We start from the raw sequence: 27764 nt of genomic DNA on the forward strand, positions 1-27764 counted from the left end.
TTTTTGGCTTTTTGAGAAAGGTTTTTCTGTACCTGGAACTACCTCGGGTAGACCAGTCTGGCCTCAAACTCATGAAGATCCTCCTTCCTCTGTGTCCCAAGTGCTAGGATTAAAGGCATGTGCCACCGTCGCCCAGCCCCCACCACCCTTCCTAACAGGACAGCCTCTCTAGAGACTAGGCTACAGATAACACAGAAAGTCCCCTATAGCTTGGAAGGCACTGCCACTTGTGAGGAGCGATAATGTAGTTTTAGACACTGAATCACCGACTGGCATTCAACAACTTGCAAGAAAACAGGGAGCTCCACTCCTCTTACTGACTTCAAGCAGCCAGAATGAGCGCCCAGGGTCTGGCAGAATTGCTCTGCCCTGGCAGAGACCTTCAGTTCAAGCAGGTGCAACACCAGGTTGTGCAAAAGCGGTTAGCCTGAGCCGGCCCAGGATCTGTAAAATAATACATTCGTTTTGTTTTAAGCCACTAAGAGTGTGCTACTTATTTATGCGGAAACAAAAAACTAATACCTGTGCCTTGCACACGAGTAAGTTAAATCTTAGGTGACTAGAACAGGGAGACTGAGGCAGGAGGGCTATTCCAAGTTCAGGGCTAGACTGGACTCCTAAGTGCCAGGCTGCACAGGAAGATTGCCTTGAAAAAGGAAGCATGCTAGAAGATGGGAGATTATTGCAGTAAAGCATAAATTGTTTTAGCCATTGAAATTTAAGAGGGCCTGGAATTCATCTGGGTTCTTGTTCACATTCAGCTTCCAGCTCGGCAAGTCTGGAGTAGGGCTCCCGATTCCACACCCAGGAGAAAGACCGCTGATGCCAATGTCTGACTTCTATGCACAAATCAGATGTTCCTAACTTATTGATTCCTCCCCGAGATGCCCCATTATGAGGACGAGAGTTCAAGACTCTAAGTCCCATATCTTCCTCCTTCCTCCTCCCTCACCATGGACATCCCTTCCCTGGGTGTCCACTGGGCTCTGGCTTCTGGGGTAGGCGGGTCCTAGTCCTGTCCCCCTCAGCCTCTCAGCACGAAGCCCCTCCTTCTAGACACCTCTGACTGGCGCTCCCAGAAGCATCCCCCTCCCCCCCCCCCCCCCCGCGCGCGCCCCGCGCGTCGCACTTCCCCCTCCTCAAATCCAGACCCCCAGACCTGCTGCCTGCTGAGAGCCGCAGGACTGCTCTGCAGGAACCCAGAGCAAGGAATCCAGAGGACAGAAGCTCCAGGAAGCTTCCAAGCCACCCAGGCTGCCTTTTATGCCTGAAGAATAGTTTCAGTTTCCATTCTGCGCCCAGAAGCCTTAAGTTTCAGTTTCGATTTCCACTCAGCACCAATCTAATTGGAGAAGAGGACTTGGAGAATGTAGCTTTTAGCATCCTTCTATAAAGTCAAAACTGTCAGACGGGGAAACCTGAGGCTTTGGGATTCTTGAGGTAAGTGTGGAGGGAAGCCTGACAGAGAAATATGAAAACTTCTAGGCAACAGTGGAGAGGCCAAAGAAGCAGAACACCAGGTGTGGTGACTGCCCTCTGCTCCCACAGGTATGCTAAAGACATTAAAGTGGGGGCAGCAAGAAACTTGGGAATATTTAAGCTTCTTATTGAAGTCTGCGATTAATCTATTTGCGATCTTCCTCGACCAATAAACACCATTAAACAAACTGAAATTGGAATTACTTGTTTTTATTTCTACCTTTATTTTTTTCTTCCCTCCTGTCCCTCAGTCCTTTTCTCCCTTCCTCCCTTTGTCTCTCCCTCATTCCCTCCCTCCCGCCCTCCCTCTCTTGCTCCCTCCCTACCTTTCTTTCTGTCTCTCTCTGTGTCTCTCTCTCTCTCTCTCTTTCTCTCTCTCTCTCTAAACCTGTAGATTCCTGCATTTGCGTGGGACACCTCTCTAGCGTAGTATCCCCAGTAACTTTAGGAAAGCCTAAATAAGCAAATTCTAGAAAGTGGGGAAGTCTTGCATTTGAGTGCTCTTGATCTGACCAGAATCTGTGCTCTTTACTCAGTGAGGGAGTGGCAGATATCTTCCCACGGGGAAAGAGCAGTGAGTAACAGTGAACAATAAATTTCCCAGTCATACATATGCTCGGTAACAATAAACGCTTTGAAGGCTATTAAGGATGGGCCCCTTCCTCATGGTCAGCTGTCCACCTACCTCCGGTTTCCTTGGGAAGCATCAGCTCTGATCCTCCTTTACATAAAAAAAAGCACATGAAAAGGTGGGGGTGTAGGGACAACTCACAGAAGGATAGGAGCTGTTTGAGAAAAGTTCTACTTCTGACCCTGGGTGGAGACCCTGTGTGGAGACCCTGGGTGGAGACCCTGGGTGGAGACATGAGGTTGTGATATGCCCCAATGGTTGGAAAATTACGTATTATTATCTCCTTCTCAAGAGTTAATACAACTGCATATGTCTCCCACCTGGATAGAAGACCACTTCTCTATAAAACTGCCTAACCTAAGGACATTTTATAGAAGTGGGAGGAATTCTCTCCTCCATAAGATATTATACAGCAAAGCTTCCCCATGCACTTGTAGCTGTTCCCAGACCTTTGCTTCTAAGGATCTGGTAGTCTGAGTTCTAATTCAAGGGATATTATCTTTTTCTTCTGGCCTTCCTATCTACTTGGATATTAAGCATTCTGGCTTTCGAACTCCAGACATTCTCACAGGTTCTCTGCAGAGCTCCTTGCCCAAGCAGCTGTTGAGGACTGGAAACCTTACTCGGAAAAGTTGCATGCATTTCCTTTGTCATTTCTTCCAGCAGTGGCTAGTATGTACAGTGCACATATCCTGTCGTTCCTCTCTCAAATTCGGACAGAATGTTCCCTGAGCTTCCTTCTTGGTGTATTTTTAAGATTCCTTTAATTAACAAGACTAAAACCCCACAAAAGAGAATCCTGGAAGGGAACCCTGGTTCCCCAGCAAATGATAAAAGTTAATCTTTTAATAAAAAGGCAGGGATGGTAAAGAGAGGGACATTTCTTAGGTCCATTCAGCATTCATGTGCTTATGTTATCTGTTTATTTGTTATTATGGAAGGTCATTCATGGTAATATTGAGAAAAAACAATAGACTTGAAATTAATATCTGACCTTTTCCAAATGATCCTAGATTCTTACTCACTCTTCAAATATTGACAAGTTGAATACTGCACTTTCCTGCTTCCTCCAGTAGAGGCCAGTGTCCTAATTCCCTGGGATTGTGCTAACTGTGGTAACAGATGCTGCAGACTAGGCTAAACTAAGTAAGGATCATGAGAAAAGGGGATTATTCTAGGTGGGCCAAAGAAATCATATCAGAGTCTTACCATGATGGAGGCAGTAATTCAGTCTGATAATTTGATTACAAATGGAGTCATTTAGCAACAGTCTGTGGAGATGATGGAACAATCACAAGTCAAAGAATCAAATTGAAGTAATCCACTAGAGAACGTGACAAATCACCATGCTTGATGAACATTGTGAGGATTTTCTCAGTCAGCTGACCAAGAGTGAGCTAGCACCTCAGAAAAGCTCTTGGTAGAGAAAAACAAGCCAGTCCAAAGGCTGCAATCACATCACACAGGGAACAGGCTGAGGATATCTCAGAATGCACCCTCCCACAGCAGGGAAGGAGGGATCCCTCTATCTGCAAAATGTCATCCAAGGAGTAACTTTTCACAGATGTCCAAATCTCTCAGCAGTGGAAGAGGAATTTCTTTGTTTAGAAGATGGAAGATACCATTTGTTGACGTGATATATAACATCAAACTAATGAAACAAGAAATGCCAAGAAACTAGAATTGCCCTGAGATAGCAAAAGGTTTGTACCTTATAAGATAAGGCCTTGCAGAAGAGGTAGGTTGCAGGAGAGAAGTGAGAAGGGCCAGAGACTTGTACCATGACTGAACTGATTGGTTAAGTATTGTCTCTGGGCCTTCTATTTAAACCGTATCCTCACATCAGGACCTGAAGGTAGACTTGGACATACACTGTCAATCACATCAGGACCCTGAAGATGAATTTATCTTGTCACAACAAGACCTTGAAGAAGGATTTAGACACTCACTGTCAGTCACAACAAGACCTTGAAGATGGATTTGGACACTCACTATCAGTCACAACAAGACCTTGAAGATGGATTTGGACACTCACTGGATCTTTTTGCCAATCATCTTTCCATTGTGGCCATATTGGATAGCTCTGACGTTTCTGTTTTTCATTGTTATTATTTGTCTTCTTTAATTGAGTTTATAGAAGACAAAATCCTTTTGTTCAGAACAGAGGAGATACAAACCTGAGTTCCTGGGACAACCAGAGTCAATTCTTTCTTTCTCACTATTATTATTTTTTAATTTAATATTTTATAAATTCATTAAATATATATGTAACTTAGTTTGATCATAGTATCCTCTTAACTCCTTTCCCTTCCACTAAACCCCTTCTTCTTTCCAAGTTCACATTCTGCATTCATGTCTTTTTGTTGTTATTGTTCCTGACCCATGGTATTTCATTAGGATGGTTGACATAAACATGATTATTTGCTGGAGCAAGGGCAAATTATCTGTGGCTACCACTGAGGAACATGGCGCCCCCAGCAAACATTGGCTGCTTGCTGGTCCTCAGGGAGAGGGGAGACTTCATGAGCCTTTCTCTCACCCATGATGGGATGTTGATGGGCCTGCCTTGTGTAGTAGTCACGGATGCTCTGAGTTCACATACGTAACAACCGTGTAATATCCAGAATATGTTGTGTCATGCTTTTTTTATTTTGAACTCCTACATTCTTTCCATACCTTCTTCCATAATATTCCTAGAGCCTTGGAGGCAAAGACATAGATGTCTCATTTCAGCTGTCACTGATTCACTAGCTAGCTTCTACATTAACCATCATCCATCACAAACAAAAGCTTTTTGGACCAAAGTTGGGAGCAGCACAAATCTTAGAAGGAAATTTGACATCATATCCATATAACAAAACAACAATAGTAAATTCACTTTTAGAGCCTACAGTTTCCCCATTCATGGGTTTTAGAGCTAAGTTTACATTGCCAGGCATATATTTCTCCTGTAGAAAAGACCTAAAATCCTAAAATCAGAAAGTGGTTGTTGGTCATGTCCATAACAGTCCATCACTATTGTACCAGTGGGCAAATCTTATATGATAAAAAAAATTATGGCCTTTCTAGATCTTCTAGAAACAACTCCTGACGGCACCTTGATTTGAACCCCATAAAACTGACATTGAGAACTGTCTAAGAATACATTTGTCTTCGTCTATATCATTAAATTTATGATAATTCATTACAGGAGACAAAACAAAAAATAAAAACATAATACAATACTGTAAGCTAATGGAGTAGGAAAAACATAACTTATTTGCTTGTAACAAAACTAGCACACTATTGCAACACAGGAGGCTACTATGAGGCAGTGATGTGAGGATATCCTTGTATTTATTATATTGTTACCATAATTTTACAAGATGGGTACTTCAAGGTTGCTGTATAGATGAGATAAATGATAATTAAAGTGATATAGAGGCAATAAATGGTGCCAAGTTTTAAAATTTGATGTAATTCAAAAATTTGTTTACACGATTTCAACTATATGATCTCTTATAAATACTTTTCATTCTAGAATGAAATTCTTCTTGCTAATAGGTTAACTATTTTATTTTTATTTATTTTTTGATTAAACTTGTATGATGTTATCATTTCGGGTTTCCTTTGTGGGCATTTGGGGTAAGCAAATGCTGTTTATCCCATGGTTGTTTTAACTTTTGGTGACTTCAGATTTGTCAGGTAGGAACTTAATAAACTTTGATTCATCCTATTCAATTTTCTAGTCTTAGTCTTCTTTGTGTTATTTAATAACATATCATACCTTGGTAATCTATAAAAAATGAAATGAATTTATCATGGTTTTGAAAACTTTGAAATCCACTTTTTACTGTGCCAGAATCTGGAAAAAAAAGTCCTCCTGGGTAGTGGTTCTCAACCTTCCTAGTGCTGCAACCCCTTACTACAGTACCTCATGGTATAGTGATCCCCAGCTATAAAATTATTTTCCTTTCTACTTTATAACTGCAATTCTGCTACTATTGTGAATCCTAATTTAAACATATGATATGCAAGATATCTAATATGGGAGCCCTGGGAGAGGGTTGTTTGACCCATAGGTAGAAAACCGCTTATGGTCAAGTGACTCACAATGCTTTAATTGGTGCTAATCCATCTATGAAGACAGATCCTTTATAATCAACAAGCAATGCCATTGAAAACCTGCACCCCATCTTGATTACATTGATAAATGTGTTTAAAGCACATCATTCTGGGTGACACATTGAAATCATAATATACCCTAAAGTATATAAACACCAAGAAGCAGACGATTCCATCTGGTGTTATGGTTTCTGGGGTTTCTTTTTACTTTTCTCTGCCTCCATTATACGCTCTTGTGCCACACCCTGTACTTTCTCCTGAGGTTTGAGAAGCACACGTTGCATTTCTACTTTACTTTATGCCGGTACTTTAGACTCTCTGAATTCTTGAGTGTTTGTCTTTCAGGGTGAACTTCCTTAGCTAACATTTCAACCTTCTTCTACTTAACATAGTCAACCTTTGTGCCTTGTGTCTTCATTCTATACTTACCTACTGTTTGAAACTCTGCATAAGTCAATTTTCAATACCTGACCATTAAAGGAAATGACAGGATTTGCATGCCATCAAATTAATTATTTATAAATATCACAGGCATTTGTTCAGCTATGTTCATAGCAGCACTATTTGTAATAACCAGAACCTGGAAACAACCTAGGTGCCCCTCAATAGAAGAATGGTTAAAGAAGGTGTGGAACATACACACATTAGAGTTTTACTCAGCGGTAAAAAACAATGACATCTTGAATTTTGCATGCAAATGGATGGAAGTAGAAAACACTTTACTGAGTGAGGTAACCCAGACACAAAAAGAGGAATATGGTATGTACTCACTCATAAGTGGATTCTAGCCATAATTAAAGGTCTTTGAGCCTATAATTCGTGATCCTAGAGAAGCTAAATAAGAAGGTGAACCTGAAGAAAATCATATAGTTATCCTCCTGGATATTGGAAGTAGACAAGAGTGCCAGGTAACCTCGGGTGCATGGGGGGTTGTGGGGGTTGTTGGAAGGGGAGAGGGTTAGAGAGAAGGGAGTAGGGGAGGAATGGGGAAAGATCGGGGGACTGGGATGGGGGGGAGGGAGGAAGGATGGATATGGGAGCAGGCAAGTATATATCTCAACTAAGGGAGACATTTTAGGGTTTGCAAGAGACTTGATTCTAGAAGGGTTCCCAGGTCCAAGGAGAGGTCCCCAGATTGTTCCCTGGGCAGCCGAGGAAACGGTGTCTGAACCGGCCTTGTCCCATAACTATACTGATGAATATTTTGCATATCACCATAGAACCTTCATCTGGCGATGGATGGAGATAGAGACAGAGACCCACATTGGAACACTGGACTTAACTCCTTAGGTCCAAATGAGAAGCAGAAGGAAGGAGAACGTGAGCAAGGAAGTCAGGATCAGAGAGAACCTTCATCTGACAATGAATGGAGATAGAGACAGAGACCCACATTGGAGCACTGGACTGAGCCCCCAAGGTCCAAATGAGGAGCAGAAGGAGGGAGAACATGAACAAGGAAGTCAAGAATGTGAGGGGTGCGTTCACCCACTGATATAAGGGGACTGATCTAATGAGAGCTCACCAAGGCCAGCTGGACTGGGACTGAAAGAGCATGTGATCAAACCGGAGTCTCTGACTGTGGCTGACATGGGGGCTGACTGAGAAGCCATTAATAATGGCACTGGGTCTTGTTTTGTTTGCATGTACTGGCTTTTTGGGATCCTAGTCTGTTTGGATGTTCACCTTCCTAGTCCTGGAGGGAGTGTGTAGGAACTTGAACTTCCCACAGGGCAGGAAACCCTGACTGCTCTTAGGACTGGGGAGGGAGGAGGAGAGAGAGTGGGGGGAGTGGGAGGGTATGGGGAGGAGGGGAGGAAGTGGAAATTTTTATAAATAAATAAATAAGTAAATTAAAAAATAAACAAATAGATAAATATCACAGGCAAGTGGCTAAGAAAGGTCCCAGATATGTGATCTGTAAAACCTTTGTTCGGGGTCATCTAGTATGTAAGCAATCAATGTCCCTCAAGAAGGTATAGCACTTGGCTGTCTAAGGCTCTATTTTGTGTCAGAAATTCATAACCAGCTTCTGCTATATTTCAGTGAGTCCTCAGAGGACACTGTGAATGACATTTCCGTGACAGATTCTCTGAAGGCACTAACTGCAGTGCTCCCTGGTTCCAGTTTAGACATTTTTCATAGCATTTGATTGGACGGGGCCTCATTTAATATGAACTGATTTACAACTAGTGTCAGGAAAATAAAATAAGATTTGCAAAGATGAAGCTTAATTTCTCCAAGCATCAAACAACTAGACAGTGCTTGACTTCTGTACTATGGGTGCCAAGACAGATAACAGTTAGATCTTGAGAATATCAGAAATGAAACTGCCCTTCTCAACCCTCAAGGATTTAGCCAGTTTGACAGGACTTTGCACCTATTTGTTGTGCTGGTTAGTTTTATATTAACTTGACACATTCTGAAAGGAAGGAACTTCAACTGAGAAAATGCCTTCATAAGACCTGGCTCCAGGAAAACTTACAGGGCATGTTCTTAATTAGGGATGGATGGGGGAGGGGGGAGGGCCCAGCCCATTGTGGGTGGTGCTGCCCCTGGGCTGGTGTTCCTGGGTCTTACAAGAAAGCAGGCTGAGCAAGCCATGAGGAGCAGGCCAGTCAGTCAAACTCTTTTATCACCTCTGTGTCAGTTCCTGTCTTCAGGTTCCTACTCTGACTACTCTAACAATACTTTGTTAATGTAGTGTTATAAGACAAAGTGAAAGAAACCCTTTTTCTCTCAAAATTGTTTTGGTCATACTGTTTCATACTTAGCTGAAACCCCAGCTAAGACATAAGTGAAACTACAGCCCCTTGTAGTGCATTTGTAGATACTCATGTGTTCTTTATAGGTGTTTCCAACTAATGCTAAATGAGGAAGTCATTGGCACAATATTATTATGTGTGATTACAGAAAAGGATGGATACAATAATTTTGACTGAGCATCTGTTTATGATAACAGGTTGCTGAGTATCTGCTAAAGGTACTTTGTGTTCCTTCAGAGGTAGCACATCCTATTCTGGTTGGTTGCAGAAACCCTACTAGAGATGGCAAGTGAATGAAAGGACAGACACACAGAAACAGGTGCAGAATCCAGAACACAGCATGTTATTAGGTGTATTACAGAGTTATTACTTTGTCTTAGTAGGTTGGTGGGATGGTGTGGGACAATTCTGTATTCTGTCAATTATGTTTTAAATAAAGGCTGATTGGCCAGTAGCCAGACAAGAAGTATATGCAGGACAACCCGACAGAAAGTAGAGGTGGGTCAATGAGAACAGGAGAACTCTGGGAAGGAGGAAGCCCATTCCTCCTGATTCCTGTACAGAAACAGCAGAAGGAAGATGTGACCTGCCCCAATGAAAAAGGTACTGAGCCATGTGGCTAATATAGATAAGAATAATGAGTTAATATAAGTAATAAGAGTTAATAAGAAGCCTGAGCTAATGGGCCAATCAGTTTATCATTAATGTAATCTGTGTGATTCTTCGGGACCTAATGACTGTGAGGACTGGGCTGGACAGAAGCCTCAATCAAAAGAATGGTGCCCTATTGCCCGCACTTTTCTGTGAATACCCAGACCTCGGAATAGGCGTGCACTTTCCCGAACCATATCCTAAGGGTTAAAGCACACAGACACAAAGAGACCTGCTCATTCACCAAAGAGTAAATGGTCACTTTATTAAACTCAAGTCGGGTATATATACTAGTGGGCAAGGGGACAAAAGGGCAAAGCCCTCTCCCATCAGGAGCAGTGGAAGAGGATGACAGGTGCCCGGCACCCAAGGCCAGAAGCAGCTGCGGGAGGCAGGCGTGGCAGGCATATAGGGCCTGCGGCTGGAACCGCATAACAAAAGAGGGCCAAGTTCTTTCTAAGCAAAACCCTCAGGCCGGTGCAAGAGCAGAAAGGCCAGGGAGCCAGAGGTAAAACGGCCCTGCAAATCGCCACGAACAAAAGGGGAAAAGACCTATGTACCTACAGTGCCCATGTAGACAACTGCATCCATATAAAACCTGAGAGAGCTTGGGAAGTAATTCTAGACAGAAAAGAATAGAGTAAAGCATGGCTTCTTGGTAGCAGCAATTTCTTGGGTCTGCTCTGCTTGTTATAGGCAAGCAAGCGCTCTCATCTAAGAGAGGCTTCCTGACTCAGCTTTAGCTGCAAAACCTTGCAGTTCTTTTAAGAGGTCCTGGCATGAAACACTTAAACAGTGTTGGTAAAAAAGGTGACCACATGCTTTTTGGTTTTCAGCCATAGCAGGAAGCTTTCTGGGCCATGTTGCCAGCTCAAATTCTGATTCTTTGAGTCAGGAGGACTGGCTACAGAGAGAGCATTTGAGTGTTGTTTGTGGACACACTGTTGCAGCTTGCTTGCTGACAAGGACCTTAAAATGCCATAGAGTTGTGGCAATAAACATGGCTCTGGCCTGTATATTCACCATGAGCCTGGAATTTCAAAAAGCTAAGAAATGGGCTGGATCCAGCTGTCAAAGTCACAGCTTTAATCCTAGCCTTATTGCCTAGTAAATTAAAGACTAATGTGGTCAAAAAGAGAGAGAGAGATACAGTAAAGATAAATTCAAATGAAAAAAAATGGCCTCTAAATGGTTTACTGTGTTTAAAAATATATGCAAGCTTGGAAGAGTATAGAAAAAAGTTAAAGTCCTTAAAATAAAAAAGAAAGAATAGTTGGGTTTGGTGGTATGCACCTTTAATTCCAACACTTGGGAGGCAGAGGTAGACATATCTCTGTGAATTCAATGTGTGGTGGCACACACCTTTAATCCCAGTACTTGAGAGGCAGAGACAGGTGGATCACTGTGAGTTCAAAGACAGCCTGGTCTACAGAGTGAGTTTCAGGACAAAGATACACAGAAAGCCTGTCTCAAAAAGCCAAATATTAAAGGTAAAAATAAAATAAATTGAAGTTAAAATAAAACCATGTAAAGATGAAAAATGCACAGAGAATCTTGATATTTTGTTTTTATGCTCTCTTTGAATTATTTGAATGCTGAGGAAGGAGCAACAGCTGCTAAAAAGATATTTGTTTATAAATGCTGCTGAATTAATCCAAGATAGGTATTTTGAAAATACCTTGACTTCAAAATGGAGGTCAAAAGGTGTGTTACTTTGGAGAAGAGATTTTGCTTTTGTTTCCACAGGAAATGAGAGGCTATGAATTCATTCTGAGTTAAGAAAAATCAGGTTTGATCAAGGAAGACAACCTCAGAAATCTCTGGTAGGAACAGATAGTCCAGATGTCTGAGTTCTACAACTAGAACAGATTCAAGACTGCTGCTTGAGATGATCAACACTCACAAGATCCTTCAGTCAGGACTTGATCATAATTCAAAATATAAGATTCAGTACCCCCAACCATCAGGAAGTAGCCTGAAATACTCCACCCTCACTCCCCCACAAATGGACTATGGATATTTTCCTTTGTAAAAAAAAATATAGGGGGAATTAGTATGGGACAATTTGTTATTCTGAAAATATTGTCTTAAATAAAGACTGATTGGCCAGTAGCCAGTCAGGAAGTATAGGCAGGACAACCAGATAGGAAGTAGAAGCAGGTCAATGAGAACAGGAGAATTCTGGGAAGTAAGAAGGCCATTCCTCCTGAGTTCTGTCTAGATACCACAGAGGGAAGATGTGCCCTGCCCTGCTGAAAAGGTACCGAGCCATGAGGTTGACATAGATAAAAATAATAGGTTAATATAAGTTATAAGAGTTAATAAGACTCCTGAACTAATGGGCCAATCAGTTTATCATTAATGTAGACTTCTGTTTGATTCTTTGGGATGTAACGACTTTGGGAACCTGTCAGGACAGAAACTTCAGTCAACAATAGGAAATCTATGAAGGTGAGTAATTTCAACTGTGTACTAGGAGGAGGAAATAGCAGTGGTGAATTTTGCACTCACTAGTCAATTGTTTGTCAACATCACTACTTGCACACACTGTCAACATTGACACTCAGATCAGAGGAAAATTTTGCCATTCCTCTGAGCCTGACCATGTCAGTGTCATGTCATTCTCTTGATTCTGAGACAGTGGTCTTTGATATGGTGTACACATGTGAACAAAATACTCATGACTTTATCGGCTCTTTACATATTTAAACAAGGTTTCCATAGCTCTCTATACAGATAAGATAAACTGATACAGAGAGATGATTAATAATGTGTTAGTGAAATCTATAATAGCAAGTTTCTCATAGTTTTTAAGGCCTTGTAGTCCAGTTTCATGATATCAGCATCTGGCAAGAGATCTGACATACAGAACAATATTTAAGAATATTGAGTATTAGACATAAGAACTTTATGTCCATGCTAAAGTTAAAGTGGCAGTCATGCACTGTGAAGAACAACTGTTCTCTTCAAATTTCAGAGCATGGAAAATTAAACCATTGAATAAAGATACTGTGAGGTTAACCACCTCTGATCACTAAGTCTGTAAGTCTTGAAGAGTTTAATAACCTCCTACCATATTGTTTTGCATTTGCATGTTTTCTGACTCTGAACTGACTGCCATTTCAGGAGTTTATCTTGCATGTACCATTATTAAAATAAAAAGTTTAATATTATTTAATCTACATCTGTAACAAGTTTTGAGAAAGTCAAGGTTGTCCTGTGTATGGTTCAAATGCAGATATTCCAACATCTTTTATTCCATAGAAACCCCATGTTGTACAATATTTGTGTAGAATTTAATGGTGTAGTCATAACTTCAATATTTAACTTAAATTCAGAAACAAAAGTCCATGGTCCCAGTATACTCATATGTGTTCCTAAGGAGAGGCTGTTATGTGGACACTTCATTTACCACCCTTTCTTCCTGCAGAAACAAATAAAATGCGTCCTTGTCTAAGTAGCAATGCATTTAAACTATGCCACCAAAGCATGTGTAAAGTTAGAACAGTGGCAGTGAGTCTGGAATGTTTCTGCCACAGGCTCTTTTGACACCTGTTGACCAAACACCCTGAGAAAATCTTGGGAGCTGAAGATGCTTAGGTTCTGGCACATTCCTTCCCCAAAATAGTTTTTATTAAATCACTATTCCCAAAGAAGTAGCAGCATGGGAGGACTCCCAACTGGATGGCTCAGCAACTGTCCTTAATGGATGGCACATTGTCAGTGATTAAATCCTCTTTGGGGCCAACAACTGATTTTTTCCTTTGCTCCACTCTTCTTTTCTGCTTTTCTAGGGAATGAGAGTCCATACATCCCAGGCCACTTCCTTGAAGCAGTCACTGAAATGACCACAGAGCTGTCTGTCTGCAGTTGTCCAATAGAGACCACGATGCTTCAGAGTTAAGCATTTCCTCATCAAGTCCATCCATAACTGGGCGAAAAGAAAACTGAAAAAGAAAACTGTTAGATTTGATTTAAGTCCAATAAGTATCAAAGCCTCTTTTAAATATCCATTTGTCTTTGTAGATTTATTCTTCTCATCTACTTAAAAAAATGAAGAAAATCAAAGTATCTCTCTCAATAATTCATTACCTTTTTATCGACTCAATTTTAAATGTGAAAACTTCAGCTATATAAATGATGTTGATGTCATTAAGAAATGCATTCATTCTATAAGTGAGAAACCTTCCTGACTCCATTTGAAAGAAGGAGCCATTATGCTATATTTTTAAAAAATTAGGTTTCTATTTACTGTGAGAGTTGAGTTATTTTCTGTTTTTTGGAACCTCACTTTCCCAAATCCATGACATTGATTTGTTTTTGAGAATACCATTACCGTCTCTGACCCTCCCTGACCCTTCCCTAAGCACTTGGTGAGTGACCATATGATTTTTTAAGACTTTTTTTTTATTTTCTTATTGCCTCATATTGTTACGCTTGTGTAAGACTACTCATGATTTTACTCTTAAAGGATTCAGAGATGAATTCAGGAGTGCTCTCTTTAACCTGACATAGGAGGCAGTAGCAGGACAGCACTGAGGTTACCGCAATAAAAATTAAACACCAATAAAAATCAAATTCAATAAAATGATACTAGTAGAGTAGTTTTGAAGACTAAGGATGCTGACCATTTCCTGAAGTGTCTTTTAGCTGTTTTAGAGTCCTCTGTTGAGAGTTCTCTGTTTATGTTTGTACTCCATTGTTTTTGAATTATTTGTTCTTTTGATGACCAATTTATTGAGTTCTTTGGATATTTTGGAGATCAGCCCTCTGTCTGATGTGGGCTTAGTGAAGATCTTTTCCTATTCTGTAGGCTGTCATTTTGTCCTGTTGACTGTGTCCTTTGCTTTACAGAAGCTTTTTAGTTTCAGGAGGTCCAATTTATTAATTGTTACTCTCAGTGTCTGTGCTGCTGGGGTTATATTTAGGAAGTCGTCTCCCGTGCCAATGCATTCAACTGTACATCCCACTTTCTCTTCTACAAGGTTCAGTGTGGCTGGCTTTATGTTGAGGTCTTTGATCCTTGACTTGAGATTTGTGTGTGGTGATAGATATAGGTCTATTTTCACTATGCGTTGCTGGTGGAAAAACAAGCTGGTAGCGCCACTTTGGATGTCAGTGTGGTGATTTCTCAGAAAATTAGGAAACAACCTTCCTCAAGAACCAGTAATACCACTTTGGGGTATATATCCAAAGGATGCTCAATTGTGCCACAAGAACATGTGCTCAACTATGATCATAGTAGCATTTTTTTGTCATAGTCAGAAACTGTAAAAAACCTAAATGCCCATCGACTGAAGAATGGATAAGGAAAATGTGGTTCATATACACAATGGAGTACTACACAGCAGAAAAAAATAATGACATCTTGAATTTTGCAGGAAAATAGATGAAGCTAGAAAATATTATTTTGAGTGAGGTAACCCAGAAAGACAAATATCATCTGTACTTAATCATAAGTGAACATAAAGCAAACATAAAGCAAAGAAAACCAGCCAACAAATCACAATTCCAGAGAACCTAGACAACAATGAGGACGCTAAGAGAGACATACATAGATCTAATCTACATAGAAAGTAGAAAAAGACAAGATCTCCTGAGTAAATTGGGAACTTGGGCACCTTGGGAGAAGGTTGAAGGGAAGGGGAAAGACAAGGAGGGGATTAGGAAAAAAATGTAGAGCTCAACAAAAATTAATAAAAAACATCTGCCATCCAAAAGCATGTTTTCCCTTACCTGTGAGGAGATCCTTGCTACTTACAATGTGACAAATATGACTTCTGACAATTCAGAATCATCAGAAAGTAAAGGAGACAAAGCCTTTAGGTCTTATAAATTTCAGATCTATCAAAGTAAATTAAACTATTATACAATAATGAATAAAGACATTATAGAGAATTTTTGAAAGTGATGAAAAAGATATTCAGTCAGGAAGTGGAAGACAGGAATTGTAGGGCTGGACAGAATGATTAAGTTGAATTGTTGTGTAGGTCAGAACAATTTTTAACGAAGCTAAGGTAAAGAAACAAACTACATGAAGCCCAGTGGTGAAAGCACTGAGAGAAAAAAAGGATGAAATTACACCAAAGCTCGCCAAAAAACAAATAAGGTCAAAACTAACAGTTACAGTGATAAACTTGTCAAATAAATAGTATTATTATTATTAATAAAATAATAATATTTTATTATTTATTTATTATTTATTTTTTTATTATTTTTTTCTTATAACTAAATCTCAAAGCTTTCACAAACAGACTCTTAAATTTACCTATACCAGGTACTTTATATTGTGTCTTGAATAATCTCCACTGAGCTTACTGTGCTCTGACTTGAGTCAAGGTCTTTGTTATAGATGTTGTGATTTATGAAATATCCGTACTACCTATTGGTCTTTGAGATATGGTTACATTAACCTACACTTGAATTTCTCCAAACTCTGCACCTTTCCTTTCCATTATTATAAAACAAACTTATGCTTTAAGTTTATGATATTTATGAACATCTTTTTTGAATTGAATGCATTTTTTTACCTTTTTCCAGAAATTTCAAAATATTTCTAGCCAAAGTCTGGTGGACGCCATCAATGACTGTTACGATGGCTACTTCCAGGAGCTGCTGGTTGCAATTGGTAAGCTGTATTGTTTTAAAATGAACAACAGACCTTGCATTCCACAGTCAATACTGACCAGTTCTGAATGGATTAAGTGTGCGTGAGTAGGTTTTTTAAAGCATTTTTCTCCATGAAATTTTTTGAAAGTTCTATAAACTCCAGAAAAGTCCATGAGCTAGTGGTTTGTTGCAATGGCAATCTGGAGACATTAATGAATTACCATAATTCCCTAAAATAGGCTCTACTTTTCTATGACAGAAGGGAATCCTCAAAGGCCCTGTCTCAGGAAGCAACTTGTCACAGGTTTAAATCTATGATAGGATCATTGACATCCACCCCTTTTTCAGGAACAGATAAATGCTAATAGTGTGACTATATTCTTGTCTCCAAGAAGAAAGGATATTTTCAAATTTTGCTTTTGATTATTTTTATTATTTTACTGTCTTTAATAAATTTGCTTTCAGGAACAAATCATATTATCAAAAAAACTTAAATTGTGAAGTAGCAGTGAGTCCCAGAAGCCTGCCTCCTGACTGTTATCTAAAATGATAAGCCCACTATAGAAATGGCCTTTGCTCTAATTCATAGAGACTATTCCAGTGTTCATGTTTTACAAAGTAGTCTGTGGCCTTACCATCCACACTTCAGGAAAGGTACGTGAGGAGTCATTGTGAAATGCTCCGTAATAGGTTTAGAAGACGAATACTTATTAGTTTCCATTCCAAGAAAGTCTTGACACAGAGTTGAGAGGTCACAGTATTTTTATGAATTATCCAGTAAGCAAATGTCCAATGAAAATGATTTGGTGGGTTTTATGAGACCCCAAAAGATGAGTGATGGAGTTGGTTTTCAGTAAGAATGCTTCTGAGGAAGAAATACATTTATGTTCTGTCAAATTCCCAATAGATTTAATAGGCATTCATCGCATGTCAGCTAATTAGCAACAGAGTTAGAATAGAACTTAAATCATTGAATACTCAAAGCAGCCCAAACAGTGGATATGAGGGGAACAGAGGGCGGACATCAGGAACACCAGGAAAGACTTAGCTGGTTCATTCCATCAATCAATATTGAATGATTGGTTACTAGTCTCTAATTGGGTACCTGAGGTAGAATATCAAAGCAACAAAATAAAAATAGCAACAGATGTCCAAGCCCCCTGGGAACTTGCCTTCTAGTAGAGACTTAAGGTTAGTTATTAGGTTTACTCCTCTCTGTACTGAAAGTAAGAAAAAGATGAAGATATGGTCTCATAATCAAAACAATTACTTAAAGAAAAGCTAATAAGATTTTATTTGGAAGAAACAATATAGCGCCTCATTTGTTACTTATGTATGTAATGAATCTATGTACTTTTTCAAACATGACTATTTGATGGTCTACAGTCTCAACGGATACCACAGGGACATCTGTTGGGGAGGCTCCAGGCTATTTAAATCCACGGTAAGCTTAGTCAAATAATATCCAAAACTGGAGAAGAACACTTTACATTTGTTACAGCTTCTCCTTAAAGGATGTCTCATCTGGTTACAAATCTGTAAGGAATCTGATGCCACTCAAAGAGCTCCTGGTCTAGACCAGTTTTAAAGACTACATGAATAGGCGGCAATCAGGAACATAAATATATTGTATGTGTTAGCTTTTTAATATTTAACACACACCATTTTTGTGTATATGTTTTTCAAGACAAGGTTTATCTCTACATTTGGAGCATGTCCAAATGAAATTAGCTCTTGTAGACCAGGTTGACCTCGACCTCACAGAAATCTGCCTGCATCTGCCTCCCTAGTGCTGGCATTAAAGGCATGTGCCACCACTTCCCAGTTTAGCACCATATTTTTTAAAATTAATAATAATGGTCTTATGTTTAGTTAAGATCATTTGTCATTTTAAAATACAGAGTTGACAGTGTATATTTTTTAGTAAAGTATGGCTAAGGCTACCATTATTCTAAAATTTGAAATTGTAATTCAATGCCATGATTTTGGCCGATTATAAAAGTGTTCTATTTATTCTATTTCTCAACTTCTGAAGAATTACATATTATTCAAATATCTTCCTTGTTCTCTACCTCTCTAGTTCACTGTGACCAGGAGAAAGCAAGCTATTTTGCGTATAAATGATACAGGGCAAGCCATGTAAGTATAACACAAGTCTTAAAATTCATCTAAAATTAACATATATTATTTTTAATTCAAAGAAATTGCGTTCATGTAAAAAGAAGTTAGTTAAACACCAAAGCAAAATTTATTAAATACAGATATGTCACATAAGACATATGTGACATATGAGTCATACAGCATAAGCACATAAAACATTGGGACTTCAGGGTGAATTTCCTTCATGCAGTTTAGAGTCTGAACATTTATATAAATGGATAATCCACATACATTTGGACATATTCTAAGACCCTACTTCACATGTATGTAAGCACAAAATATATGGCATAAAATACCAAAATAATGTAAACTCTCAGCCAAAAAAAAGACCAGTTATAATTTTTGAAATTTGGAAACAAAATACTACTTTTTTAGTGTACAAGTACTATATGTCAAAAATACTATAAAATATCATTAAACAACAATAAAGTCTAGACCTGTTTTTTGTAAATAACTGATAGTATTATCCATGCCTTGGTATGATGTTCAATAGCACACACTGTAATTCATGTTCTGGTGTGGGATTCAGTTGCACACCCTGTAACAGTCCAGTTTAAGGACACAAACACTTAAGCTCATCAGATAAGGGACCCAGTCTTCATCATGTTCTGATATTGTCTTAAAGAAGAAAAAGGATGGACTAGGGACATAGCTCAGTGCCCTCATCTGAGATGGCTCTTACCTCCAAGCCTGACAACCTGAGTTCAATTCCTGCCACCCACATGGTTCAAGGAACAACTCCAACAAGTTGACCTCTGACCTCCAAAGATACACTGCGGTACACATACACACACACACATGCACACACACATGTGCACATGCATAAACACAACACATACACACACATACCAACCAACACACCTGCACACATATATACTCATAAAAACACATACACACATAAATCAACACACATATACATAGAAACCAAAACATTTACACATAGAAACCAAAACATTTACACATACATATGCACACATGACCACACATATACACAATATACATACACATACAGATTCACAGAAACACACTCATGTATACACCTATAAAAATGCACACATGCACATACAAGTCAACATACGTACACACACAACACACACAAACTCACACATACATAAAGAAACATGCACACATGCATACATACAGACATACGTGAACACACAAATAATGTAATAAAAGTTTAAAGAAAATATCTTACATACATATATCATACCCATGAAATAAAGATACTCTCACTAAATGCAAAAGTATAGTGATTTGAGCAAAATATACAATTTCAATGATCAGAAAGTGCTATTCTTAAAGCAATTTATTTCTCATTAGTATGTATTATTTGTACAAAAGAGCAGGTTAAGTATGACATTTTTATGCATGTAAGTAAAATATTACCAAAGATATTTTACAGGCCAACTTCTTGATATTTTCCAGCATATTGGGGAATTATGCTAATAGTTAAGAATATTTTTATTATGTGTCTTGGACATAGGAGTTAGCTTATGCATAAAAATTTACATAGCCTCAGAACTCAAGAGAAAAATTATTGTTCATAGCTTCTTTGCTTTGTGCAAAATAGTATCTTGAGCGAAGCTCTACTATAATTCAACAATTCCTCTCCAGTGAGCCATGACTGTGACACCAGACTAAAATTCCCCTGTGAATTACCCTGGGCAAATAATAAGTTATTCTAATTCCAGCTATGCTCTGATTTGGTAAAATTCATTCTAATGACTTACAAATTAAATCATAACCCTATATGTTCGAGGCAGAAAAAAATGTTCTTAGATTGACAAATAGTTTGTAGCTAAAGTTGATTACATATAAGTAATCCAAAATTCTTATATGAGGAGCTGGCATAGCAAACAATTGTCAGCAATCTGTTTTTATTCCCCTGAAACTTTGTTTGTAATAAAGAAACTTCAAATGACCTACATTTTAAAATTGAAAACTTGCTCAGATAATTTATTTTAATAACTTCAAATCAAAAATTACTTTTGTTGATATTTTTTTCATAGACACTCAAAAAATTCTGAAATAAAAGCAGATTATGCTGACTGACCACCAGATATCTCCACTATTCTGTTTAAAGACATTTGAACCATCTGTGTAGCTAGGCCTCAGACATCCCCAGCTGTGGTTTTGGAGGCATGTAGACCTGCAAGCAAAGTGCTACTGCAAAGGATGTGGGACAGACATTTAAAGTGCTATTTTCTCTACCCACCTTTCTTCAACTATTAGGACTTCAGCTTCCATAGTAAAACTGTCATCTGGATTCTAATTGCCAGAAGTAAAATAGACCTAATGACCATATAAAAATGTTCTAAAGAGAGATTTGGGAAATTCTTGTTTCATGATATCAAAGTAAGCTTTCGCTTCATGTTTGGCTTAACCTCATATTTTATTCTTTCTGGACCATAAATAAAAGCTTTAATTTAAGCAATTTGATGTTGGGATCTAGAAAGCTACCTATCTGACAAGGGTGGTTGACTTTAAGAATTCAGACACAGCGTTCAGTGCTTTAACAAATAAATCTTAACCTGCGAAGTCATTGCACCTTGAAAGTAAAATCTTTCCTTCTTTGATTTTAATACTCACTCCCTATGACTGTTCTTCAAGGTTTCAGTTCTCACATGAATACACAGGACCATGTGGATGTGGCCCTTCCCCTGTATTTATAGCTGCAACCTTCACATTAGAACTCATGAGGTTGTGGCAGAAAAATAAAGACTTCATGTCAACCCTCAGTTTAAAAACAAGTAGAGACAAGGACAGGCTCCTTGAAACCTTGTCTCAAAACACAAACAAGCAAAGAAACTAAATTGAGCATCAACATAGGCTTTATATATCCACTAATAATGTTTCATTGCTATGTAACATTATTACAAAGACCAGGAGCCTTTGTTTGGCCTGGTCACACAGCTAGTTTACACCCAAAATAACCTTGCAGAAACTATATTAATTAAAACAATGCTTGGCCATTAGCTCTAACTTCTTATTCACTAATTCTTACATCTTAATTTAACCCATTTCTATTAATCTGTGTATTGCCAAGTGACTGTGGCTTACCGGCAAGATTCCAACCAGCGTCCATCTCAGGCAGAAGATTCAAAGAATCTCCCACTCTGTCCTTCTTCCCAGCATCAAGTTTTGTCTTCTCCCCCTACCTACGTCCTGCTCTATCAGGCCCAAAGCAGTTTCTTTATTCATTAGCCAATGAAAGCAACACATGAACAGAAGAACCTCCTACACCATTGTCCCTTTTCTGTTTAAAAAAGAAAGGAAGGTTTTAATTTTAACATAGTAAAATTACATATAACAAAATAGGTATCAAGCAAAAACTACAGTTACAATATTTATATTTATTTTATCTTTTATCATAACTAAGGAAAACTATAATAATAACTGTCTATTCTTCAACTCCATGAAAGAGTCCAAAAGGATATATTACCTAAGTAAACAGGAAGCACATTGTAAGAAACTTCCAAAACTCTAGAATTGACAGAGATATCTCACTGCCTGTGCCGTCACTCAAAGTTCTTCTGTGCCATTGGGGCATCCATTTTTAGCCTACAGGCCCATAGTATCCAGCAGACTTTTCCATGAAGCAGGAAATTTCAAAGTTCAGTCACTTTATTCTGTGTCCTACAGAATGTCTTGCAGACTCTTTCATGAAGCAGGAACCCCAAAGGACCATCTCACCTTTAGGCAAGTTCAGCAGTCATCTCTCTGTGGGTACTGCATGTTCAGTGAAGCAGTCTAGGCAAGAGCAGTTTCTTGACCAAATGGTTAGCAAACTCCATAAGAAGTCTCTTCAATGCCCATCTTCCTCTTGAAGTAGCTGGTGCTGCCAAGAGCAAATGTGTATCATTGTCATAAAAAGTCCTAAGTTATTAAAACATTTTAAATGCCATATTCTGTAGTCTTTGAAAGATATGAAAAATGCCTATCTGAAATATATCTATGCACATCTAAAAAATCTAACTAACATGACTACAAACTTGACTATTATAGATGATTATCTATTAACCTATATTTTTTAATTATACATTACATTTTTAAATGAGCTACACAATCACAATACCTTAATCAAGATCAGAAAAACATATACAGAAAACAAAATTAACCTTAAATTTGTATCAATAAATCAAGATTTATATCAATGCAAATTATTTATATATATATATATCATATCCCCACTTAAATATAAACAAACATTTATTAACAATATTTGGAAATATGGGTGCAGTTCTGTCCAAACTACTTCCTAGTGATTGGGGGTACTCTTATTCAGGTCTTTTATGGTGTATCCTGCATGCTAGGTTCATCTCAGTCAGCAGTTGGGTAAAGAAATTTTTTGAGGGTGTTTACAGAACCTTTCAGGAGGCCTTGGCCCTTGAAACTATAATTGCCTGGAGGTAATCCACAGGTCCTCATCTTCTGTAAAAACAAAAGAAGACCTCTTTACCAAAGCATCATATCCGTGAACACAAATTCTGAAGTCAAAATATGTATATAATATACATGCTGATTTAGCTTAGCAGCCCATACAATAAAATGTCTCTCTGTACTTAGCTCCTTCACAGTCAAAAAACTCAAAGGCAAGACAATATTATACAAAATCCAGACTCTCTGTGAATTTTCCATTTTTTTCCAAAGTTTATTAAATTATAAAAGTTTCCATTTCCGCCCCACTTCCCAACACCCTCCCACTCCCCTCACTCCCTCTCCTCCTCCCTCTCCATCCCCTAGAGCAGTCATTGTTTCCTGCCCTGTGGGAAGTCCAAGTTCCTCCCCCCTTCCTCCAGGTCCAGGAAGGTGAGCATCCAAACAGACTGGATCCCAGAAATCCAGTATATGCAGAGGAAACAAGTCCCAGTGTCATTGTTGATGGCTTTTCAGAAAGACTCCGGGCCAGCCACATTCAGAGAATCCGGCCACATTCAGTGAATCTGGTTGGATCACGTGCTCGTTCAGTCCCAGTCCAACTGGCCTTGGTGAACTCTCATTAGATCAGTCCCCTTGCATCAGTGGGTGATCTCACCCCTCGTGGTCCTGATTTCCTTTTTCATGTTCTTCCTCCTTCTGTTCGTCATTTGGACCTTGGGGGGCTCAGTCCGGTGCTCCAATGTGGGTCTCCATCTGTATTGCCATCCATCATCGGATCAAGGTTCCCTCTGGTCTTGCCTTCTTTGCTCACGTTCTCTTTCCTTCTGCTTCTCGTTTGGACCTAGGGAGTTAAGTCCAGTTTTCCAATGTGGGTCTCTGTCTCTATCTCCATCCATCGCCAGATGAAGGTTCTATGGTGATAAGCAAAATATTCATCAGTATGGTTATGGGCCAAGACTGGTTCAGGTACCCTCTCCTCTGTCCAGAGAACAATCTGGGGGTCTCTCCTTGGACCTGGGATCCCATTTATAATCAAGTCTCTTGTAAACCCTAAAATGACTCCCTTAGTTGAAATATATTCTTCCCTGATGCCATATCCATCCTTCTTCCCTCTCCCCAATCCCAGTCCCCCAGCTTTCCCCATTCCTCCCCTACTCCCTTCTCTCTAACCCTCTCCCCTTCCAACAACCCTCCCACCCCCGCATGCAACCGAGGTTACCTGGGACTCTTGTCTATTTCCGATCTCCAGGAGGATAACTACATGATTTTCTTCAGGTTCACCTTCTTATTTAGCTTCTCTAGGATCACGATTAATAGGCTCAAAGACCTTTAATTATGGCTAGAATCCCCTTATGAGTGAATACATACCATATTCTTCTTTTATGGTCTGGCTTACCTCACTCAGTAAAGTGTTTTCTATGCCCATCCATTTGCATGCAAAATTCAAGATGTCATTGTTTTTTACCGCTGAGTAAAACTTTAATGTATATATGTTCCACACCTTCTTTAACCATTCTTCTATTGAGGGGCACCTAGGTTGTTTCCAGGTTCTGGCTATTACAAATAGTGCTGCTACGAACATAGCTGAACAAATGCTTTTGTGGTATGATAGGGCATCTCTTGGGTATATTTCCAAGAGTGGAATTGCTGGGTCTTGAGGTAGGTTGACTCCCAGTTTCCTGAGAAACCGCCACACTGATTTCCACAGTGGCTGCACCAGTTTGCATTCCCACCAACAATGGATGAGAGTTCCCCTCTCTCCACATCCTCTCCAGCATAGGCTATCATTGGTGTTTTTCAGTTTAGGTATTCTGACAGGTGTAAGATGATATCTCAAAGTTGTTTTGATTTGCATTTCCCTGATCTCTAAGGATGTTGAGCATGACCTTAAGTGTCTTTTGGCCATTCGAAGTTCTTCTGTTGAGAATTCTCTGTTCAGATCAGCACCCCATTTTTTAATTGGGTTAATTAGAGTATTCTTCTTTACTTCTTTTAATCTATGACTATCTGTACTCTGTCTCTTTAAAGACTTAACACTTTTTTAAGCATTAACTTTATTTTATGATTCTTTATACTCTTTCTCTTCTCTCTCCCAAGTCTACATACTTTTATCCAACACTGTGATCCACTTAGAGGTCTTTTATGTCTGAATTTCTCTTATTGCATTGTCTGTAATTTTATACTGTCTAGAAGAGCTTTTAAAATCTAAGCATCTTGGTTGTAGCTGCACTGGATGTTGTCTCCACCTCTCTTCAATTTGAAAATGTTAGAAGCACCACTAGTGCTGGCTCTGGGGCTACCAGCAGGAGGCACACTCAACAGTCCAACCTCAAGAATAAGCATGCAGTACATAAACCCTTTTTATCTGAGTTATAGCAAATCTGCCACGCAGAGCACTACATAGCCTGGAAACATTTCTCTTTATGTCGGTGGGAATCTGTCATGCTCTCGGGCCTGCCCAAGCCTAGTAAACCTGCTCTTGCCACCTGTCCAGGCAGGATGAGCCAAGCCATGGACATGGTCTCAGTTAATTTCCTCCTGATCCTGAGTGGGCACACAAGCACCCGGCCCAAAAATTCTCCATAGCTGGAGTATGCACAGGGCCAGGGCCCAGGAAGCCTCCTTTTAAATTGGTGCAACTTTTTTTTCCTGTTGCTACTGCTGAGTCAGGAAAATTTCTCCATGACACCCTGCCAGCAAACAGCAAAAAGCAGCTGTGTTAAACTCTATATTTGTGTCTAAAATTCCTTTTTAAGCCCTCTCAGGGTTTACATGGAGTTAGTTGACTACATTGAAGTTGCCAATTGTTACAAAGAGCAGAAGCCTTTGTTTGTCTCAGCCACCCAGCTAGCTTACACACAAAATAACCACACAGAAACTATATTAATTAAAACAATGCATGGCCATTAACTCGAACTTCTTATTCACTAATAGGAAGTTAATTAACCCATTTCTATTAATCTGTGTATCATCACGTGACTGTGGCTTACTGGCAAGATTCTAACCAGCATTTGTCTCAGGCAGAAGATCCATGGCGTCTTCCACTCTGCCCTCCTTCCCAGCATTCAGTTCTGTCTTCTCCCCCTACCTAAGTCCTGCCCTATCAGGCCCAAAGCAGTTTCTTTATTCATTAGCCAATGACAGCAACACATGAATAGAAGAACCTCCTACACCATAACATTATGATGCATGTGTTTATAGTTCCCTGTGCTCATCCATAAATTTTTAAATTGCATTTCTTTATATTCCTGAATTAAAGAGTATAAATGTTTTTGTATCTTTTGAAACACATTGACAATGTCCAGAATCCATCAATTAATATATTAATATTTGGGTACTGTTGTTAGTTTTCTGTCCTGCCTGGTTCCTGCAATCATTAGGTCCCAAAGAAATCACACAGAGGTCTACAATTGTTATAAATTGATTGGCCATTAGCTCATGCTTCCTATTAATTCTTATAACTTTTATTAGTCCATTATTCTTATCTGTTTTAACCATGTGGCTCAGTACCTTATTCAGCAGGGCAGTCACATCTTGCTTCTTCTGTGATCTGGTCAAGACTGCAGAGGAGTGGACTTCCTTCTTCCAAGAATTCTCCTGTTCTCATTGACCCACTTCTACTTCCTGCCTGGTTGTCCTGCCCATACTTCCTGCCTGACTACTGTCCAATCAGCATTTATTTAAAATATAACTGACAGAATACAGACCACAGTCCTACACCAGGGTAACACAGGAAAGCTGAAGAAAAGATTCATTTTATCATTTTATTGTGCTCATAAATGAACATTAAAGTTTCACCAGTTTTACATAAAACATATTGTACTGAATATAAATAGCATTATTTTTAATAAGTTTCACCTTGAATATGGCTCAGAAAATCTTTAGACAGAAAAATAAATCATTTTGTGAAGACTAACAGTCCACAAATCTTACATACCATGATTAAAAGAATTGCAGTTGATTTTTTGAACCATGGAGAGATTTGATTTCAACTGCCTGTATTATTTAATTTTCAGAATTTTGCTTCATTGCCCTATGAGAAAGCACTGGTTGCCATACGTGCTGGTGATGTGGAAGACTACTAAAATAAATAAAGAATGGGAGGCCTTACAGGTCTTGCAACCCTCTTTATAGTCATCTCAGGTACAGACTGTGGAACCTGCGCTGTTATTGACACTGAAATACAACTGTAGAATCATATTTTTTTATTGATAAAATTATTAGGAGAAAAACATCTAATGTTAAAAATATGTAATCTTGCTTTTGCACCCCTCCCTCAATTGGTAATTAATTAAATTGTGTGTGGTGGAATAAGAAAAGCATTGCATTGGAGTAGATTTTCTTTAGTAATGAACCGGTTCCTACCACAGGAAAGTCTGCTCATGACTGTCTTTAGTATCAGTCTGAAACCTATAAAACTGAAGTGTGTGACCACGCTCAGCATGTGACCACCCTCAGGAAAACTGCCTAGACTCCTGATCAAACCCAGTAAAACCGAGGTGATGCCCCAAAACAGCCTTTAATTGAAAATACCCTAAAGTAAATATACCAAGATGTATACTTACTGGACTATTAGTTGTACAAAGATTTGCATGAAAAAATAAGGGTTCAAGTGCATCTCTATGTTTACCTTGATTGTGCTAAAGCCACTCCAGTAAGATAATTAAAATGCTTTTAAAAAGTTCTTTCTTTAATTTTTGGAGGAAGGCTAGATGGGCACATGTACCATGGCACATTTGCTCACCGGGCTGTCTCTCAACTCATGTCCTTTTTTTCTTTAATTGCTGCTGTTTTGTATGTGTGTGTGCGGGAGAAAAACATGAATACAATCTACTCAGTCTATACAATGTTACTTGCAGATATATGAAATGAAGGCTAGCCTTTTGGTAGGGAAGCTGGGAAGCTCTTCCCAGGAGAAGCATGCATTTTGATATGCTGTGTTTTTTGTAAGAGTCTCTGTTGCATAGATATTTTTTTGGCAAGGGTGA

The 27764-nt window shown here is 39.0% G+C and overlaps 2 protein-coding genes and 1 long non-coding RNA gene across 5 annotated transcripts in view; 1 reads left to right on the plus strand and 2 right to left on the minus strand.

Annotated features, from left to right (window-relative positions):
- Window positions 1–1298, minus strand: part of LOC146890638 (putative ATP-dependent RNA helicase DDX60) — a 100769-nt gene extending 99471 nt beyond the window's left edge. For both annotated transcript variants that reach the window (XM_087900926.1, XM_087900924.1), the window contains exon 1: window positions 1160–1298. The gene's annotated coding sequence lies outside the window, so the exon portion shown is untranslated. The remainder of the gene's footprint in view (window positions 1–1159) is intronic.
- The window catches only part of LOC125413989 (putative ATP-dependent RNA helicase DDX60), a 337410-nt gene that overhangs the window by 101385 nt on the left and 208261 nt on the right, over window positions 1–27764 (minus strand). The window lies entirely within an intron of this gene.
- Window positions 1332–27095, plus strand: LOC125413990 (uncharacterized). Its single transcript, XR_015736169.1, has 5 exons — window positions 1332–1440; window positions 16168–16255; window positions 17623–17680; window positions 18317–18375; window positions 26793–27095. It is a non-coding gene; the product is annotated as an uncharacterized LOC125413990 (long non-coding RNA).

Source organism: Myodes glareolus, chromosome 23 (genome assembly GCF_982192425.1).
Source record: "Myodes glareolus chromosome 23, mMyoGla1.1, whole genome shotgun sequence".
NCBI classification, from domain to species: Eukaryota; Metazoa; Chordata; class Mammalia; order Rodentia; family Cricetidae; genus Myodes; species Myodes glareolus.